The sequence below is a fragment of the Haliotis cracherodii genome, unplaced genomic scaffold (genome assembly GCF_022045235.1).
Source record: "Haliotis cracherodii isolate W230 unplaced genomic scaffold, xgHalCrac1.p SCAF_4, whole genome shotgun sequence".
NCBI classification, from domain to species: domain Eukaryota; kingdom Metazoa; phylum Mollusca; class Gastropoda; order Lepetellida; family Haliotidae; genus Haliotis; species Haliotis cracherodii.
The window spans coordinates 66491830-66514476 of record NW_027266297.1 but is presented as its reverse complement, the minus strand read 5'-3'; the positions used below and the strand labels follow the sequence as shown (position 1 = coordinate 66514476).

The window sequence follows — 22647 nt, the reverse complement described above, 5'->3', positions numbered from 1 at the left end:
CCGATCTCTTGACACGTACAGCGGGTACCCGGGTAGGGTCAGGTAATAGGGGTGTGGGTACCCAGGTAATAAATTTGGACTTGTCCCAGCCCTAGTATGCTTGTCATAATTCCCATCAGACGAGGTACATCATCTTAGACGTGGATTCTGAGATAACACACATCCCCACAATAGTGTCGTCACGGTGACATTCCCGCCTGGTAACACACATCCCCACAATAGTGTCATCGCAGTGACAGTCAAGCCAGCTGGCTCACTGCTCTCCATATTTCCGGCTGTAGTTATACAAGTCATTGATGAATAGCATTTTTCAGAAACTTTATTAATAGAACACAAGTCAGATTATTGATCTGAACTCAGGATTAAAACTAGAGTACTTGACTAGCCCTAATTTATGGGGAGACCTGACAAGTGACACACCTTTCCTGAAACAGATCATGCACATGACCATCTTCTGCAGAAATAGTTTCTAATGCGGCCATTTGTTCTCGTTGTCCTCGTTGTTGTACAGATCCACTACTTCAGTATCAGGGATCATGTCAAACTACCGTCCTTTAAACACTTCCTAAATGATGTTCACAGTTAGAATGTCTTAAATTTATTCTGTATTAGGGCTGGGACGGGTAACTCGGGTACCCGGATCGTGTGGGTACTGAGTAGGACCCGGGTACCCACAGGACTACCCAGACCCGTGGTTAGTCACATGAAATATTGTTTAATGACAAAAATTATCTAGAACTCTATGGCTACACTACAAGTCACTAATGTTCGCATTTCTTTCTGCCTATGCACCCATTCCTTCTGATTTTTCATATGGTTGAATAAGATGTAACTTAATTCAACTTCACTGTATAGATGACCAGATTGTTTAATACATGTATCTAAATATGTTTTGCCAGGGCTATGCAAAAAATGTTCCCAATCGGACATTTTGAGACGTCTCCATAGAACTACAGCGGGTACCCGGGTAGGGTCGGGTAATAAGGGGGTGGGTATCCGGGTAGTCAATTTGGACTCGTCCCAGCCCTATTCTGTATTACTTATCATTCACTTTTGCAAATTTAAGCACAAAAAACAATGTGCCTGTGTTAAGATTTAAGTCTGTCTCCCTGAGTGAATAAATTAAAAAATTGTGAATAAATTATAAAATAAATCCAACTCAAGTCTAGAATGACTGGCAAGTCTAGATTGCCTGAAATTAAGAATTCTTCTGGGCTCCTTTCGGATTTGACTATTTATTTTATAATTTTATATTTTGAAATATTTGAAATATTTTGAAATAATGATAATTGGAATACAAACAGATCCACGGGTCGGGGAACAAATAAAACCGCATTTGAGCAGATAAGAGATACCTGGATACCTGCGGTATATAAATGTATACTAGAATAATAATAACCTTATTCTGGGACAAAATGTTAGTGAAGAAAACCTGGTATGAAACTAAATACAATTGTTAGGTGACACAGAGGTTCTCTATTTCCTCCTGACACTACAGGGATAAGATATAAGCCATTAGCCTTGCTCTAAGGCTGTACTGAAAGAAAAGTCCATGAATGTGTAGTAATTCTATCCTCCTAATAGGCAAGTCTACATATGTGGAGAGTAAAGTCTCTTGTAGGAACAACTTGTTCTTATTATTTACATAATCTAGAAATTATGATTTAAACTAATAAGTATTGCCTTAGAGTCTTGTGCAAGTCTAAGTACTCAAGTCTGATAGGGACAACTTGTTCTTATTATTTACCTAATCTAGAAATTATGATTTAAACTAATAAATATTGCCTTAGAGACTTGTGCAAGTCTAAGTACTCAAGTCTGATAGGGACAACTTGTTCTTATTATTTACCTAATCTAGAAATTATGATTTAAATTGATAAGTATTGCCTTAGGGACTTGTGCAAGTCTAATCAGCCATGGGCCGAAGGACTTAGTTACTATTATTCCAGTTAATGGAGGAGTGGGTATTTCCTAGGATGACCATGCATCAACACCGACACTTGGCAGCCTGCTCTCTGACCACATTCAGCTGACCGCCCCGGAATCATGTCCGCTCTTCACTGCAGTGAACAGCAAGCATCAAATTGTTTCTGATGGCAAGGGTCAAACCCATTCATTATTTCCACTGATTGATCTGGGGGGCCAGGCGTGCTGCACATTCCTGTGGTTCTCAACCAAAGCTTTTAAGCTAATCATGAGAATCCGATGTGATCCGATATGTAGTCTCAAGATGCGCTCCAGTGATGGATCATACATGCAGGAAAATGTGCAAGTGTGAGTGAACTGAATCACATTGTCTGACTCATAGGAGAGGGAATCATGTGGACCACTATCAGTCCTCTGTTTGAAAATTACATGCACCTCCATTGAATTTTCTACATGCATACACACACGCATAAACACAGAAACACAAATGCACATATATACGCATGCACATGCACACAGACATACGCACAGTGCATGCAGTCACACAGATGCATGAACACACAAACACACACATTCACAGACCGACACAGATATACACACACAGAGAGACACACACACACATGCACATATGCATGCACATGCATGCACATGCATGCACACACACATACACATGCACACACACACTCACTCAGACATATGCATGCACATACGCACTCACACAAAGACACAGAGACAGTAACACACACATAGATACAGACACAGACACACACAAATGCACACACACGCGCGCACACACGCACACACACACACATACACACATACACCACCCTTTCCCCTTCTAAAATTTCTGAATTGTAAATTTTCAAAATATGTCATAATTATTTACATTGAATAATTCCAAGTAAACTAAACCTGGAAAAAAACAGACCTTCCGAAAGTTGTAGAGTGAAAAAACTACATTCTAAACTAAGCCGACATTATCGGTTGTCATGACTTCTGAACAACAGCGGAACAATATGTCTTATATATCCTGCTAAACCAACCATCTGACATCTGTAGCAACTGCCACACACAGCCTCCGATGCTCCCAGAGGTGCTACAGCATCTCGTACATCACACACTTGCCATGTTGTTGTTTATTGTCTCATTTCCATAGCAACACAACATGCACTAGTGAAGGCTAGCCATGCCGATTGTATAATTTTAGTTTTCCTGTTCGCTGGTGACTGCAATCAGTTACTGCCAGTGCTGTTCAAGCATTCTAACCAAAACATGTAATTGGGCAATTTAAATCTCCTACAGCCAATGTTTCTATCTTCTGATAGCAATGAGGGCCAGATACCACGCTCCTGGTGTGATCCATCTGCCCTGGGGTAGATAGGCCACGCCATTCACAAGATAGGAACAGTACTTACTTGATACTCAGCAGAACACGATTGTGCCTGTAGTTCCTGCTGAGGTAAGAATGGTTCTCCGTAACTCTGTATATGATATACTGTATTCAACATAATGAGCGCCCAGGGCGCTCTCAAAGTTAGAAATAGGGGGCTCTTATTAGAATATAATTTTGGTGAGAGAAAAAACAGAGTTAAAGATTGTAAATTTCGTAGTTTATGCTGACAGCCTGAAATGATACAACACAAAAGTATGTGCGTATCATACACGTCAGATATTTTTTTCAGAATGTAATTGCCCAAAACTAAGTGCATATCATACACGAATAAGGGGTGGTCGGGTAGCCTAGTGGTTAAAGCGTTCACTCGTCACGCCGAAGACCCGGGTTCGATTCCCAACATGGGTACAATGTGTGAAGCCCATTTCTGGTGTCCCCTGCCATGATATTGCTAAAAGCGGCGTAAAACCATACTCACTCACTCACTATACACGAATAAACTAGTCTTGTGTACATTGATCAATCAGAAGGAGTGCTAATTGGGATTGTTGTCTAGCCAATATCTGAGCAAATATCTCCGTGGGCGCTTATTACGTCGAATATGGTAGGTGTAAATAGTAAAAATGGGTATTGGGTGGCTACAATGGCTTTTTCCCTGCATTCTTATATACTGTGTATATTAACACAATTTGTGCTCAAATCTCATATTGTTTCCACATCATAATGAAACATTTGTTTTAAAATGACATTGTGAGAATATACCTCCTTTGTAGCTATGATCTACCTGTGTGTTTTGTAGTCACTATGCTAGACTTGCACAAGTCTATAAGGCAATACTTATTAATGCAAATCATAATTTCTTGATTATGTAAAGTTGACCCCATAAGAGACTGGCGTCCTTGGACTGTCCACATATCCAGACTTGCCTATTACATGGATAGACTTACTATACACCCATGGACTTATCATTCTGTATAGCCATTGGAGCAAGGCTATCCCTTTGCATATATGTCATACTTTGTAGGATATTGACTGTTTTTTCATGAAATGTTAGCAAAAAATATTTTATCTGATCTCACACTGTGATACTTGATTACTTCACTGCTCCGACAATTCTAGACTTGATAAAAGTCTATTTTGCCATAATTTTAAAAGTTTTGGATTATATTCTCATAGCAAAGACATTAATTATTTTTTACTTTAAAAAATACTGATGGATTCTCCTTTGTATTTGATGGGTTCCATTGTATGACGTAAAAGATGTAGAACAATTAATTCCTCAATCACCATTAAGAATCATCATCTGTTTTGTTACAACTCTAGGCAGTAATGGCAGCTGGAGTGAGTAGAATACATTAGGCACTCAAGTGCTTAGCAGGGCTCATAGCAAAAAAGGGCCAAACAATAACAAATTATAGAAGAGGATGAATACTAAAATGACTCACTCATAAATTGTCATCATTGAGAACTGCTGCATCGATATCTGTGGTTAGACAACAAAATGTGGTCTTGTTGAATGTCTGATAGCAGCATGAAACAACAGCATTATTTTTATTCCGAACAATTTTCAGTGTATAATAAATATTAAAATGTGTTTGAGTTATGACACAGCTCCTTTATTTGCTGATGCAAGAGCACACAAACAGGAAGTCAAGCAGCGACATTTAATGAAGATAATTATCAACCACCCAGGGTCTAAATCCCGTAACAAAATGGCATCTCTTATGTCCTCGCACTGTTCAACCCACACGATCACAACTGCATGTTTCCGAAGTAATTCACAGCCAAATTATCAGCAAAACCTCGGCATGGGCAATTGCAGGACAGTTGCCTATAACAGTTAGGCAGCCATCACGTGATAAAGTTTTGCTGTAACTGCTGTCTCCTAGTGTCCCAGCAGGAGGTCGAGCTTCACAGGGATTTGTGCACAGGTGGCACTGTAAGGTGAAGAATGGCTGAAAGGCAACTATCTCAGTCAGTCAGTCAGTCAGTCAGTCACACACACAGTCAGTCAGTCAGTCAGTCAGTCAGTTAGTCAGACAGTCAGACAGTCAGTCAGTCAGTCAGACAGTCAGTCACACACACAATCAGTCAGTCACACACAGTCAGTCAGTCAGTCAGTCAGTCACACACAATCAGTCAGACAATCAGTCACACACACACAGTCAGTCAGTCAGTCACACACAGAGTCAGTCACACACAGCCAGTCACACACACAGTCAGTCACACAGTCAGTCAGTCAGTCAGTCAGTCACACACACAGTCAGTCAGTCAGTCAGTCAGACAGTCAGTCAGTCAGTCAGACAGTCAGTCACACACACAATCAGTCAGTCAGTCAGACAGTCAGTCACACACACACAGTCAGTCAGTCAGTCACACACAGAGTCAGTCACACACAGCCAGTCACACACACAGTCAGACAGTCAGTCAGTCAGTCAGACAGTCAGTCACACACACAGTCAGTCAGTCAGTCAGTCAGTCAGTCACACACACAATCAGTCAGTCAGTCAGTCAGTCACACACACAGTCAGTCAGTCAGTCAGTTAGTCAGACAGTCAGTCAGTCAGTCAGTCAGTCAGACAGTCAGTCACACACACAATCAGTCAGTCAGTCAGACAGTCAGTCACACACACACAGTCAGTCAGTCAGTCACACACAGAGTCAGTCACACACAGCCAGTCACACACACAGTCAGTCACACAGTCAGTCAGTCACACAGTCAGTCACACAGTCAGTCAGTCACACAGTCAGTCACACAGACAGTCACACAGTCAGTCAGTCAGTCAGTCAGTCAGTCAGTCACACACACAGTCAGTCACACAGTCAGTCAGTCACACAGTCAGTCAGTCACACAGTCAGTCAGACACTCACTCACTCACTCACTCACTGAATGTACAAGATAAGCCAAACATCCCACAGTTTACTGAATTAGAATTGTCTCGAATAAAAAACAGGTTCTCATAAATCAAAATGAGACTACAATATACATCAAAGTCATTTGATGGGGAAATATTGCAACAATTTTCATAAATCTTGTTCCCGCAACCGTTTAAACTTTCAAACATATCCATCCTGTAGCAGACTGGCGTGAATCAATGCTCATTACACAAAAACATGAAACAGTTTCAGGTCTCCCAAGACTCTATAAATAAAACTATAAAACACAGCTTAATGTGATAGGAAATTGTATAATACGGGGTAACAAAGTTCACGCCACTTCCTGGGAAACATCTGACATTTTGTTTAGCTATTGTCTCTGTCCGCCTGGCGTGACCACGATCTGACTGATTCAGTGGGTAGCCACTGACATTGACCACTTATTGATCTGTCCGCACTATGGGCATCATCAAAATGACACACTCATCCCATTTCTTCCACTGTCGGAATGTCCTCCTCATTCAGATCTTGTTGCAGTTAGTTGCTATGGCGATGACCTGAGTTGAACTCTGTGGCTCGTTTGCTGTGAGTGATGAATGGAAGGAAATGAAGGAAAGAGGGAATTTCATGGATGAATGACCAATCCAGACAGTTCAGAGTCCCCAAGTGTCTGTTTAGCTGTTACTCAGGCTCTTCAGAGAGTTTAGACACCAGGAGGAAAATGACCTGCTTGTACCTAATCATTAGGTTATCATCCATACTTCCAGTGATTGGTGATTAGGTTGTATCAGACTTGAGAAATGACTGCCAAATAAACAAATTAAGAAATGGTGAATATCATCAAGTAATCCCACCCACAGATAAGGATCTATAGTTATATGTACTTTATTGATACTGAAAAACTCATTACAGTTTGGAGGCCCAATTGAAAAAAATAATTCTGTTCATCCGTTTCAGAATGGGTGTCTGAAACCCAGGATCCAACGATAGTTTGTACACATCAACTAGATTACCATACCATTGTACATATCAACTAGAGTACAATACCATCATACACAACAACTAGATTCCATTGCCATTGTACATATCAACTAGAGTACAATACCATCATACACAACAACTAGAGTACAATACCATCATACATCAACTAGAGTACAATACCATCAGCTAGAGTACAATACCATCAACTAGAGTACAATTCCATCAGCTAGAGTACAAAACCATCAACTAGAGTACAATACCATCATACATCAACTAGAATACAATACCATCGTACACATCAACTAGAGTACAATACCATTATACATCAACTAGAGTACAATACCATCATACACATCAACTAGAGTACAATACCATCATACACATCAACTAGAGTACAATACCATCATACACATCAAGTAGAGTACAATACCATCATACATCAACTAGAGTACAATACCATCATACACATCAAGTAGAGTACAATACCATCATACATCAACTAGAGTACAATACCATCGGACACATCAACTAGAGTACAATTCCATCAGCTAGAGTACAATACCATCAACTAGAGTACAATACCATCATACATCAACTAGAATACAATACCATCGTACACATCAACTAGAGTACAATACAATCGTACACATCAACTAGAGAACAATACCATCAACTAGATTACAATACCATCATACATCAACTAGAGTACAATACGATTTAAAACACTAGTGACTCAGCATGATACTTGAAGCACGGTTCTTGTTAATACACCAAAATAAATCTTTGAATCAGAAGGATATGTCCCGTTTTTAAATTCCTATGGCAAGAAATATGACAAGTCCTTAGCTGTGCAAACACGATAACTGAGAAGCTAGAGTGGATTGTGACTGTCCCCCTTCTGTACGTGCACGGTAACGGAGATGTGCAAACAGCGTTGTAGCACGGCACATACCAGGGTCAAAGTATCAATACGATCTATGCGATCGGCTGATTTGAATTATGTAATACTGCTGTGTTTGATCAAACACATGACATTTGCACACACTGACTGACTTGCCTGGAACCCGCTAAGACAATCTGACCGTGTTTGTGTTTACCTTCCAGTGACATGTGCGCGAGTGACACAAAAAGGTTGAATGGCGAGGGAACAAAACAGGTCTGACTGGGTCCGCAGATATTTCTGCCACCATAGTGCTCATGTAGTTTAAAAGTCCATTGGAAACTTGATTTGAAGTGTAAATATTGATTTTATTCAGAAAGGTGATATGTCAAATGTGATACTGGTAAGCTGACTTAAGGGATGATGATGATGATGATGATGATGATGATGATGATGATGATGATGATGATATTTTTATTAAGCCAAATAAAGATCAGGAACCAAATGTGAATGTGGTGGGGGTGGTATACTGCTCTTGCTGCTGCTGCTGATGATGATAGTGACAATGATGATGATGATGATGATGATGATGATATTTTTAGTTTGCCAAATGAAGATAAGGAACCAAATGGACCTATTCTTCGTCTTGTCACAACTGATTAACCAAACATACACAGAACCCTGTCTGGTATATCGCATAGATTAAAGAGAAAGAAACACAATGTAACCCAAAATCAAGCATCCAACAACAGCTTGAAGATGGAGTGTTGCCCCCAGACATATCTCTTTCCCTACAATACCCCGTCTGTTATCTGTAAGGTGACCAAAGGTGACACGAAGGTCATGGCCATAATGTGAACTGCCGAACAATCCTCCTGTAATGTAGAACATGTTCCTCGCTATGTCTTTATGGGTATGTTCTGACAATAACTGTCTGTTTTATCCATTAGATGTACATGACTAGTCACGCCTCATTGATTCTGCTATGGTTCGGCTACCACATATTGTATGCATATGCTGGATGCGTGGTATAGGGACAATATTGATCACACAATTGCCGACTGTGCAAAAACAATCTCATTCTATTCAAGTTACTTGCAATAACATGCTTCTGTTGTTGTTCACAAGTTGACATATTTTTCTCCTTCCTGTGAAAATATCTCACAAATAATGCATCATTCATGTAATCATAACAATGAATGCATTGGTCAATTCATGTTTGTAAAATAGAGAAGAAAACAGATACTACCATATAAGGACAGAATGCCATATATGGTGGGAGTATTACGAAATGCAACTGCTAAGGGTATATGGAAGGGCAGGATATATTCGCATCTATGAAAGACAATGGAGGTAGCAGCAATGATGAAATTGTCTGCACTCTCCAATACACATGCGACACAAATCACGAACTGAATATATTATATCAGTGTCCATATTCAACCATAACACCGACCTGGCTGCTTCATGAAATCAGAAAGTTGCGTTCTAACAGCAATGCCTCCAGAGCTGCATTCAACAAAGTGATCTTAGTACTAAGACAGTTGTAACTCCCATACTTCAACTAACGACAATCGTAGCATTAAGATTTCTTTGTGGAACAGGGTCCCATTCCACAAAGCGATCTTAGCGCTAAGATGATCTTAACTCCCATACTTCTACAAAAACTTACGACAATCATAGCACTAAGATTTCTTTGTGGAACAGAGTTCCATTCCATAAAGCGATCTTAGTGTTAAGATGATCGTAACTATTATTGCTAAAAGCGGCGTAAAAACATACTCACTCACTCACACTTGCACTGGGTAATAATTTGTTTCATTAAAACAATACCTCATTGTCAACAGTTCAATAACATCCTATTTAAGACTTATGGAAAATTATATCTGATTTTTGCCTGAGATTATTGAAAGCCAATTCAGTTCAGTTCCCTTCTACAGTGTACCTTCAATATTGTATTGCTCATAAATTATGGACAAAGATGAACATGGGGTCATCGACCTACAACCAACAAAGAAAGTAATGTTCAAATAAATTCTGTTTGGTTTATTCATACGCTTGACGTGAGCCTTCTACATCTCTGCCCTGTGTTTACAGAGACAGGTAAACATCAGGTTTATCTGCCCATGTTCACATCACAAAGCCTTTCTGCATCACACCAGTGCATCACGCCAGTGCATCACACCAGTGCATCACACCAGTGCATCACATCATTGCATCAAACTAGTGCATCACATCAGTGCATCACACCAGTGCATCACGCCAGTGCATCACACCAGTATATCGATCTTCTCGTTGTATCACATCACATCCATGCATGTCACTACTGCATCACATCGGTTTGTCTGTCAAAATCAGTGTACATCAAACCAGTGCATCACACCAGTGCATCAAACCAGTGCATCACACCAGTGCATCACATCATTGCATCAAACTAGTGCATCACATCAGTGCATCACACCAGTGCATCACGCCAGTGCATCACACCAGTATATCGATCTTCTCGTTGTATCACATCACATCCATGCATGTCACTACTGCATCACATCGGTTTGTCAGTCAAAATCAGTGTACATCAAACCAGTGCATCACACCAGTGCATCACATCATTGCATCAAACTAGTGCATCACATCAGTGCATAACACCAGTGCATTACATCATTAGATCACATCAGTGCATCACATCTGAGCATCATACAAGTGCATCACATCTGAGCATCACACCAGTGCATCACATCAGTGCATCACACAAGTGCATCACACCAGTGCATCACATCAGTGCATCACATCAGTGCATCAAACTAGTGCATCACATCAGTGCATGACACCAGTGCATCACACCAGTGCATCACATCTGTGCATCACATCAGTGCATCACACCAGTGCATCACATCATTCAATCACACCAGTGCATCACACCAGTGCATCACACCAGTGCATCACATCATTGCATCACACAAGTGCATCACACCAGTGCATCACACCAGTGCATCACATCATTCCATCACACCAGTGCATCACATCAGTGTATCACACCAGTGCATCACATCATTCCATCACACCAGTGCATCACATCATTCCATCACACCAGTGCATCACACCAGTGCATCACATCATTCCATCACACCAGTGCATCACATCATTCCATCACACCAGTGCATCACACCAGTGCATCACATCATTCCATTACACAAATGGTCTTTATCAGAGCATAAGATGATAACATCATATTTAAAAAAATGAATTTCTCGTCTAGCACTGTTCCAACTGGCTACTGGCAGTTTGAATCTGATTGTCATTTCAATCACCCAACTCCAAATAACCTGTCTCATTGAATCTGAAAAAGCGGAAAAAATTGAAAAGGTCAACAACAACATGTGTCAAAAGCTGAGCAAAAACGTGGATGTGTTATTGAAATTGTGTGAAGTAATCGTCACGCTTCATCTCACCCGGCATTGACAGTAGTTGGTGTTGTTCAGACTTGAACTAGCAGGGAGACAGAGCATTATCCAATAACCTTACATAGTTCAGCCTTTAGCCCAGCCAGTGTGGGAGACACAAGTGTTATGGGGGAGACTCCGCTATAGAGAGACTCCAGACATGACTGCCAGCATTCATCACAGAAATGAGATCATGTCACTCAAGTAGAGTTGGTATTGCATAGAAAATAGTGACATTTCTGAGTTGGGTCACCTTTTATTAGGTGTTTTTGCTGTCACAGCGCTCACTGTGTCTCTGACTACTGGGGAAGTCAAGAGTATGTGGGACGCTTTCTCCAAACTATATTCTGCTACCTCACGACCAGATGTAGATGATCAAATCTGGACCAGACACACCAATGACTGATATTATGAGCAAGGAATCTTGATGCAATCAACAAGTCATCAAAACCGATCATCTGATTCATATAGCCACCTTTTTATACAAGCACAGGTTACTGGAAAGCTATTCTTACCCAAAATCCCCACTTAGGACAGGGTTGCTTGGGCCATGTACAGGCTCAGCCAGTATTTGACTGGGCCTGGATAAATAATCCACGAACCATTAGCTGACTGATTTAACAAAAACTTAACAGAGCCTGTCCTGTGATTGTCCAATGCAAAGGTATGTGCTAGGAACACCTGATCTAGGTTCCAAGTGACCTCATACTTGGTCTGTCAGCACAACACTCCAGATCTGATTCCAAGTGACCTCATACTTGGTCTGTCAGCACCACACTCCAGATCCTGGTTCCAAGTGACCTCATACTTGGTCTGTCAGCACCACACTCCAGATCCTGGTTCCAAGTGACCTCATACTTGGTCTGTCAGCACCACACTCCAGATCCTGGTTCCAAGTGACCTCATACTTGGTCTGTCAGCACAACACTCCAGATCCTGGTTCCAAGTGACCTCATACTTGGTCTGTCAGCACCACACTCCAGATCCTGGTTCCAAGTGACCTCATACTTGGTCTGTCAGCACCACACTCCAGATCTGATTCCAAGTGACCTCATACTTGGTCTGTCAGCACCACACTCCAGATCCTGGTTCCAGGTGACCTCATACTTGGTCTGTCAGCACCACACACCAGATCCTGGTTCCAGGTGACCTCATACTTGGTCTGTCAGCACCACACTCCAGATCTGGTTTGGTTGCGTCAAAATGTTAAATCTCTGTGGGCGGGGTCACTTCGGTCTTCACATCCACATTTATCAGACTATCCGTGAAAATAAATACAGCTCTGTTCAAAACAACAACAAACACCACTCACTCACTCATCCTGCATTGCATGTGTCATATCGCCAACACATAGAGTAAACAGTTCACAATGCCAGATTTAAATCAAACAATCTAAAAAACTTGCTATACATGAGTAGATCAAAAAAGTTTTATTTCTGATCAACTGGTCTTGCTAAAGCCTGTATGTTTGCTCTCCTTCTTTTATCTTGTTTAACACCGCACTCAGCAATATTCCAGCTATATGACGGTGGTCTGTGAATAATCAAGTCTGGACCAGACAATCCAGTGATTGACATCATAAGCATAGATCCACGCAATTAGGATCGATGACATGCATCAACCAAGTCTGCAAGCCTGACCACCTAATCCTGTTAGTTACCTCTTATGACAAGCATAGTCGCCTCTTACAAAGTATGGGTTGCTGAAGACCTATTCTACCCGGATCTTCAAGGGTCTAAAGCCTGTTTGTGACATTAATGTATGGATGTGTAAATAGGAACTCACTTATCTCCATACAACAAGCTACAGGTTGCTGTGGCTGAATCAGGCTGAATCAGGCTTACTCATGGTAATACGGATTTATTCCATGTATCATAAGGGATAATAGGCACTTTGTGTCCCTGGTCACCATGCCCTATCTTAGGTCATTATGACCTATTGTGTGTAAACATTATGTTATATTTATCACCAACCTGATTGAGATGTTCGGGCTGGTCTTTCATACATATATGTGTGAGGCCTGGACTAAAGCAGAGGTACTAAGACACAGGACAGACTTTAAGGAGGGTCATCAGGAAAGAATTATAAAGATGAAGAGATGTGGGTGTGGAGGGCAGGGTAAAAAAACCAGTGAATAACACATTATAACATCATTACTAGGGCTGCAAAAAATAATTCTGAGGCAAATACGATACATATCACGAATATAGGGTATCAAATACGAATACTAATTCACGAATACAAGTCAGCACTTGATGTATTATTTATTATTTTCAATGAAAAATACAGTGATCGCTCGCTACAATGCTGCCGTTGGTGTCCAAATAATTGATTATCGTTTTGGATATTCAGCCATTTAACCGAGGTGGAGTTGGAGATGACCCACTCAACAGACTACATGACTTATTCATATTCCATTTAGCATATCTCGCTTTGATAAATAACAGACGTCAAGTCAAAAACACTCTGTTTAATTTTTGGTTGTACATATTCGATTCTAGTGACCAAGCATAACGAATTCAATTCATGGAGGGATATGGTTCAAGTTACTGAATACACGAGTGAATCGTAACAGCTCTAGTCAATACTATTCAAGGGATACTCATGCTAAGCTGCCTTGATATGCATTTGGACAGTTATCACATACGTTGCAGATATTATACAGATTGTTTTTCAACAGTGCATGTCAGTGTCTTGCAGGATGGGGCAACACAAACATGGATGAATTCAATATGAATTAATGGCTTTCATCAATCAGAAGTGAGATCTTTAAGGCTAGAGTTCCACATGCAATGTTTTACTGGTTTGTCTTTTGGACCAGTATACTAAGATGTAGACAGGCAGCATATCATGACTGTCCAGTTGCCAACAGACAGTTGTGTTGCTGGAAGGATCCCCAGGTACTGCTGGATGTCAGTGTCCAGGGGGAGAGACACATGTTGGGTCCTGTACAGTCATCTTGGGGGTAGCAGTACATTGCAGCCTTCAAACATGACTCACAGGCTTGCTGGGTGCAGCTCTGGCTGCCTGGAGCTGTCACTGGGTGGCCAGCTACACGTAGGGTGCATCCGGACAGGGTATCGGGGTAGTTAGTGGGGTACATGGGATCAGGGTGTGGGGTACATCTGGATCAGGATCAGGGCGGTGGGACACTTGGGTTCAGGGTGGTAGGTACTTGGGATCAGGGTGTGGGGTGCTTGGATTCAGGGTGGTGGATCCTTGGGTCATCATCAGGGTGTGGGGTGCTTGGGATCAGGGTGTGGGGTGCTTGGTATTAGGGTGTGGGACACTTGGGACCAGGGTTTTGGGTGCTTGAATCAGGGTGTGGGGTGCTTGGGATCAGGGTGTGGGGTGCTTGAATCAGGATGTGGGGTGCTTGGGATCAGGGTGTGGGATACATGGGATCAGGGTGTGGGGTACATGGGATCAGCGTGTGGGGTACATGGGATCAGGGTGTGGGGTACATGGGATCAGGGTGTGGGGTACATGGGATCAGGGTGTGGGGTACATGGGATCAGGGTGTGGGGTACATGGGATCAGGGTGTGGGGTACATGGGATCAGGGTGTGGGGTACATGGGATCAGGGTGTGGGGTACATGGGATCAGGGTGTGGGGTACATGGGATCAGGATGTGGGATACATGGGATCAGGGTGTGGGGTACATGGGATCAGGATGTGGGATACATGGGATCAGGGTGTGGGGTACATGGGATCAGGGTGTGGGATACATGGGATCAGGGTGCGGGGTACATGGGATCAGGGTGTGGGGTGCTTTGGATCAGGGTTTCGGGTGCTTTGGATCAGGGTGTGGGGTGCTTGGGATCAGGATGTGGGATACATGGGATCAGGGTGTGGGATACATGGGATCAGGGTGTGGGGTACATGGGATCAGGGTGTGAGGTACATGGGATCAGGATGTGGAATACATGGGATCAGGGTGTGGGGTACATGGGATCAGGATGTGGGATACATGGGATCAGGGTGTGGGATACATGGGATCAGGGTGTGGGGTACATGGGATCAGGGTGTGGGGTACATGGGATCAGGGTGTGGGGTACATGGGATCAGGGTGTGGGGTGCTTGGGATCAGGGTGTGGGGTACATGGGATCAGGGTGTGAGGTACATGGGATCAGGATGTGGGATACATGGGATCAGGGTGTGGGATACATGGGATCAGGGTGTGGGGTACATGGGATCAGGGTGTGGGGTACATGGGATCAGGGTGTGGGGTACATGGGATCAGGGTGTGGGGTGCTTGTGATCAGGATGTGGGATACATGGGATCAGGGTGTGGGGTACATGGGATCAGGGTGTGGGATACATGGGATCAGGGTGTGGGGTACATGGGACCAGGGTTTGGGGTACATGGGATCAGGGTGTGGGGTGCTTGTGATCAGGATGTGGGATACATGGGATCAGGGTGTGGGATACATGGGATCAGGGTGTGGGGTACATGGGATCAGGGTGTGGGGTACATGGGATCAGGGTGTGGGGTACATGGGATAAGGGTGTGGGGTGCTTGGGATCAGGATGTGGGATACATGGGATCAGGGTGTGGGGTACGTGGGATCAGGGTGTGATGTACATGGGATCAGGGTGTGGGGTGCTTTGGATCAGGGTGTGGGATACATGGGATAAGGGTGTGGGATACATGGGATCAGGGTGTGGGATACATGGGATAAGGGTGTGGGATACATGGGATCAGGGTGTGGGGTACATGGGATCAGGGTGTGAGGTACATGGGATCAGGGTGTGGGGTACATGGGATCAGGGTGTGGGATACATGGGATCAGGGTGTGGGGTACATGGGATCAGGATGTGGGGTACATGGGATCAGGATGTGGGATACATGGGATCAGGGTGTGGGGTACATGGGATCAGGGTGTGAGGTACATGGGATCAGGGTGTGGGGTACATGGGATCAGGATGTGGGATACATGGGATCAGGGTGTGGGATACATGGGATCAGGGTGTGGGATACATGGGATCAGGGTGTGGGGTGCTTGAATCAGGGTGTGGGGTACATGGGATCAGGGTGTGGGGTACATGGGATCAGGATGTGGGATACATGGGATCAGGGTGTGGGGTACATGGGATCAGGATGTGGGATACATGGGATCAGGGTGTGGGGTACATGGGATCAGGATGTGGGATACATGGGATCAGGGTGTGGGGTACATGGGATCAGGGTGTGAGGTACATGGGATCAGGGTGTGGGGGCTTGGGATCAGGGTGTGGGGTACATGGGATCAGGGTGTGGGGTGCTTTGGATCAGGGTGTGGGGTGCATGGGATCAGGGTGTGGGGTGCTTGAATCAGGGTGTGGGGTGCTTGTGATCAGGGTGTGGGGTACATGGGATCAGGATGTGGGATACATGGGATCAGGGTGTGAGGTACATGGGATCAGGGTGTGGGGTACATGGGATCAGGGTGTGGGGTGCTTTGGATCAGGGTGTGGGGTGCATGGGATCAGGGTGTGGGGTGCTTGAATCAGGGTGTGGGGTGCATGGGATCAGGATGTGGGATACATGGGATCAGGGTGTGGGGTACATGGGATCAGGGTGTGGGGTGCTTTGGATCAGGGTGTGGGGTGCTTATATATAGTGGGGTGCTTGGATTCTGGGTGTGAGGTGCTTGGATTCAGGGTGTGGAACACTTGGGACCAGGGTGTGGGGTACTTGAATCAGGGTGTGGGGTGCTTGGATCAGGGTGTGGGGTGCTTGGATCAGGGCATGGGGTGCTTGGTTCAGTTATTATCACTGAGTAATCTCCACTCACAGTCTTCTGACAGAAGCCATGGTTTTACAATGAATAAAGTTTCATTCATGGAGTAAGAAATTTGAATTGATAATTATACCTGCCATGACAGTAAAGGCTTATCTGCATAAATGTCAACCCAAATATATTCAATGAGTGAAATGTATATCAGCCAGGATCCAGGGGTGAAGCTTCGGTGGGGGTTAGGGTGGCGACACCCTCCATCCAAAAATGATTTTAAACATTTTGCCCAGTACTTTTGAGCCCTCAGGCTGAAAGTATTTTTTGTATATTGTCTTAAAACCAAGATAATGACCAAAGCGCTATAACAATTGTGATGAACACAAATTTAAAGCACGATGCTTTTAAACATTGTTTTGTTCGAATGGGATTGAGGTTACGGTGGCATTTCATGAGTGAGTGAGTTTTGTTAAAAAAGCATGACCCTCACACGAAAAGAATAAGCGAAAAGAATAAATGTTGACAGGTATGGATCATCTTCTGCAAAGACCCTTGTTATCCGCTGTAACCAAAGTGATCCTTTCCCTCCAGCAAGATCGACATGCATCAGTGATTCAAGAATCTCACAAGTTGAACGATCAATTGCAATTTCAAGCTTCAAATTATGTTTTGCACCCTCGATATAACACAATTTCTGATGAAGAAGCCCATGTTCTTGAGAAGGGTCTTGCACCAGCGAACTTTCACGTAAGACAATACTCCAGAATCAATGTTCAGATAACAAGAGGGAAGATCCTATAATGAGGTCAGTGTCATGTCTCCATAACTTCGTGCTATAAAGAGGAAGTGCTATTTCCTTTCAATCTTGCAGCACACCTGCGGAAGGGCAATGTTTGCCTGCATTTGATTACAGGTAGATCTGGGTACACATATGCCTTCCATGTATTCTAAACCTTTTTTTTCATAGTAATATGAACTCTGGCTAAAACAGGCTCTTAACACCATAGTGACATGTGACATTTCCCTTTATCATGACCATATGTACCCCTCCGAGTGGTGACTCACAGGTGAAAGGTCACAGGTCAGGGGTCACAGTGTTCAAAGGTATACAACATTGAACCGGTTAACGAATGTTCGAGGAGATGGGATCATACATGCAAAGTCTTAAGAAATATTACGTTTTGAAAAAAAACGTACCCTGCTTCATAAACATGTAATATAAGATTCAAATTTAGTGTTTATGAGTTTCTATAAATGTTTGTAAGTTGAGGTTGCATACAAACTTAGCTATCACATATTGAATACATTCCAAAAATAACTTCACTGACAGTGTGACAGTGATGGTATGTGATGTATAAATATAGAGCATTTAGCTCGACCAGCATCCACTACAAATTAAACTGTAAAATCGGCTACGCAGCAACTTTAATTAGCTCAGCTTCAGTGAGAAATCTACCTATCTGGTTTACCTATAGAAAGTAACGAGCAGGTGACACAAGCCCCTCCTATGACCTGGTTTGTGTGGGAGTGGGGACGCTAAAAGATTTCACCGACAGCGGGGTATTGTACACCTACACACTTCACTACACAGATAGTGGGACTTTGTGAGCCTTGGGGATGGACAACTCGTCTAGTATTTGATCAGTGAATAGTACTTGCTGAGCTCACACTTCTCAGGTAGGTCAATTTAATCATCCACTGACCACTGTATTGACCTGTACGATGAGGAGGATGATACGTTTGGGAAGGGGTTCTGCAGAGAGTGCGACATGCATGGAAATAGGGGCACTCCAGACGACGATATTATGCAGGGGCACTTGCTAGAGATATGTATAGGCTATGGCTGTGTTTGGAAAGGTGTTGGGTGATAATTGTATATTTGTATGGCAAGGGAGGATCTCTTCAGCTCTTTATGAGCTGTAAAAAGGTATATTAGCTGCACAGATTAATGGTTTAGTGGGCTAAAAAGTACATGACATGTGTAAATCATCTCACTGACTTGGAGAGGAAATGTTGAAGCTAATGAACATCTGAGCTTTGGATAGAGATGAATGAAACTGGATGGATTGAATAAATAAATAAATAAATAAATAAATAAATAAATAAATAAATAAATAAATAAATAAATAAATAAATAAATAAATAAATAAATAAATAAATAAATAAATAAAAAGAAAGGTTTATTTTTTATATGAGTTCATACTAAATTTTATTAATAGAGATGAATGAAATTGGATGGATTGAATAAATAAATAAATAAATAAATAAATAAATAAATAAATAAATAAATAAATAAATAAATAAATAAATAAATAAATAAATAAATAAATAGATTTATTTTTTATATGAGTTCATACTAAATTTTATTAATATGCAAAATGTAAAAGGAGTTTGCCTATAAAGATAATGTGCTTTAGAGAGTAATCTGTAGCTAACACTGCCATCACGTGCTTTAGAGAGTAATCTGTAGCTAACACTGCCGTCATGTACATGTGCTTCCTACTTAGTGATACAGGAGCACACAGCATGCATAGTCACATAACGTCCCGTCTGTGCAACATGTGCAACAGAAGCCCTACACGTGTGCCACGCCCACTATCGGAATGTACACTTTCCTGAGTGACTCAGGCCTATTATCTGGGCACAGCTAGGATTGTCCGTCTAGAGATGTCTTAAGGTGAATATGATCAGTTATCTGCCCAGTGACACGTCCGGTGATGACAATATGTGTGACATATATATCTCCCAATAGCACAGACAAAGGAATAGCTTAAAGACTCAGCTATAATACCATTCTCTAGATCTACATAACACCTGGTTTCTTGATTACATATTTCTTTCATATTCACAAATAAAAACAAAACGGACTAATACACCAACAAGTTGTCAGAGCTGCTGAGTGGCTAGCTCAATGGATGGTGTGTTTGCTTGCCACACATAGACCCAGGTTCAAATTCCAACAGTGATGTAACATGTCTACAGCAACCATAACCCACCCTCCAAAATGTCTGATTGGGAACATTTTTAGCATAGCCTTGGCAAAATGTATGGGTACATGTATTAAACAATCTGGTCATTCATACATTGAAGTTGAATTAAGTTATATCTTTATTCAACAATATGAAAAATGAGAAGGAATGGGTGCACAGTCAGAAAGAAAGAAATGCAAACATTAATGACTTTAGTGTAACCATAGACTTCTATATATTTTTTGTCATTAAACAATATATCACGTGACTAGCCATGGGTCCGGGTAGTCCTGTGGGTACCCGGGTCCTACAGAGTACCCACCTGGGACGGATAACTCGGGTACCGGGTCCTACTCAGTACCCACCTGGGACGGATAACTCGGGTACCGGGTCCTACTCAGTACCCACCTGGGACGGATAACTCGGGTACCGGGTCCTACTCAGTACCCACCTGGGACGGATAACTCGGGTACCGGGTCCTACTCAGTACCCACCTGGGACGGATAACTCGGGTACCGGGTCCTACTCAGTACCCACCTGGGACGGATAACTCGGGTACCAGGTCCTACTCAGTACCCACCTGGGACGGATAACTCGGGTACCCGGGTCAGGTGGGTACTGAGTAGGACCCGGTACCTGTGTTATCAATCCCAGCCCTACATGATATACAACTGTATGGAATGTACCATGCTAGCTTGTGGCAAATATTTCAGCCTGTGCAACATGTGATAAGCTGTAGTAAACACTGTTTGTAGTGACCTGACCTGCTACAGAATTCGTCCTATCATTAACAAAGCAAATCACGACACACTACAACATATGGCTCCACTGTGAAACATGATCTATGATCTATATGATGAAAAAACATTCAACTAATCATCACGTGCAGTGTTTCTATCTAATGGCCCAACACACCTGTATCGGCATACAATCATTCACTCATGTTAAACTCACAAAACAAGAGGAGATTCTTTAGTTTCAATACACAGGTAATTTAATTTCAAACCACCACTTGTGACCTCATACCTGTATTGTGGCCCATATTTGTTGTGCGTTGAAGACAAATAAGCAAACCTGTAACATAATTGCAAAATATGAGTGGTGGCAGGCATAGTAAAACCTGGCCATGTGGTCATGAATATTCATGACACTGTCACACCATACATGCGTCTAGACAGAACAGCTTTGTGACATAGGGTTGTTCCAATTGATCGCAGTATTGGTGTATTGCAAAATGTACAAGGGCCTACACATTCCCGAGGCAAGCGTGTCTACGAGCCTATATCAAAGCCTAGTTTCTACCCTTGCCACATCAAGGCCACTTTTCTTGGCTCGACCCTGGCCACCTCACATAGATCACAAGTTTTGTTCCTTGTAATGAAATGCGATATCCAATCAGATCGCTGTTCTTATCTCGTATAGCTTCACAAAAATGGCGACTACCATAGGCTATGACTTAGTCAATCAGATAACGAAAACATTCGCGATTTCATCCCTGACATAAAAACATAGGCAATCGTTGAGGGGGTTAAAAGATGAAAAAGTTAATTCATGTCAACAAAGACAAACATCGTCAAGAGTAGTCGGGTAGCCTAGCGGTTAAAGCATGCTCGTCATGTCAAAGATGCGGGTTTGAATCCTAAAATGGGTACAATGTGTAAAGCCAATTTCTGGTGTCCCTCGCCATGAAATTGCTAAGAGCAGCATAAAACCACACTCACTCACTCAAACATTATAAATATTTAAAAAAAAGAGACAAATTGTGTCTTGATTAAGTTGAAATAACGCAAACAATTACTTCAGAATCTACAAGGATTTATGATAAAACTCCCAAAAAGTTGGGCAGAGGGAGGAAAATTTCATGCAGCCAGACAGGAAGTTTACCAGCCAAAGGCAGGCAAGCAGGTACTAACTTCGGAGACCAGTACATCCTGACATGGCTAAGGGACACAACTCAGCACATCAAGTCACAGCACTTCAGACCACAGGGCCTAATATTCCCCCAAAGCTGAAAATGAAGCAAGTTACATAATGGTAAATACAGATAAATGATCACCTGCATCCCAACAACCCGACAATCCATAATGCCCCCTCACATTTCCTGCACTGAGTCAGGAAGCTCTGGGGCCATCTTCCTGTAATTTGACCAATCAGTGTTGTAATAACACACAAGTCGATTCTTGATTGAGTAAATTGTCTTGAAGCGTATCTCTTTATCTGCTTATCCTTCACCCTGAGCTACAGTTGGAGGGAGGGTGACATCCTGTCATTATTTTAGGGGGGGGGGGGTTGCATTGTGGGGGGAGGGGAGGGGAGGGGATAATGTCAGGACTCTACAAGCACCGGTTGCTGCTGCTGCCAATTGACTGTGATACACTGGCTTCTGGTACAGATATCTCTGCATGTTCCTAACATATGAACGACATAGGTGTTATAAAATATTCAGAATGTTTTTAAAAAATG

General features: G+C 42.6%; 1 protein-coding gene across 7 annotated transcripts in view; it reads left to right on the top strand.

The window, feature by feature from the left end:
* Positions 1-22647, top strand: part of LOC139479171 (uncharacterized) — an 87348-nt gene that overhangs the window by 25475 nt on the left and 39226 nt on the right. The window contains exon 1 of one of the 7 annotated variants that reach the window (XM_071261966.1): positions 18761-18892. The exons of the other annotated variants lie outside the window; for them this stretch is intronic. The gene's annotated coding sequence lies outside the window, so the exon portion shown is untranslated. Of the gene's footprint in view, positions 1-18760; positions 18893-22647 lie in introns of those variants that run through there. 7 annotated transcript variants of the gene reach the window in all.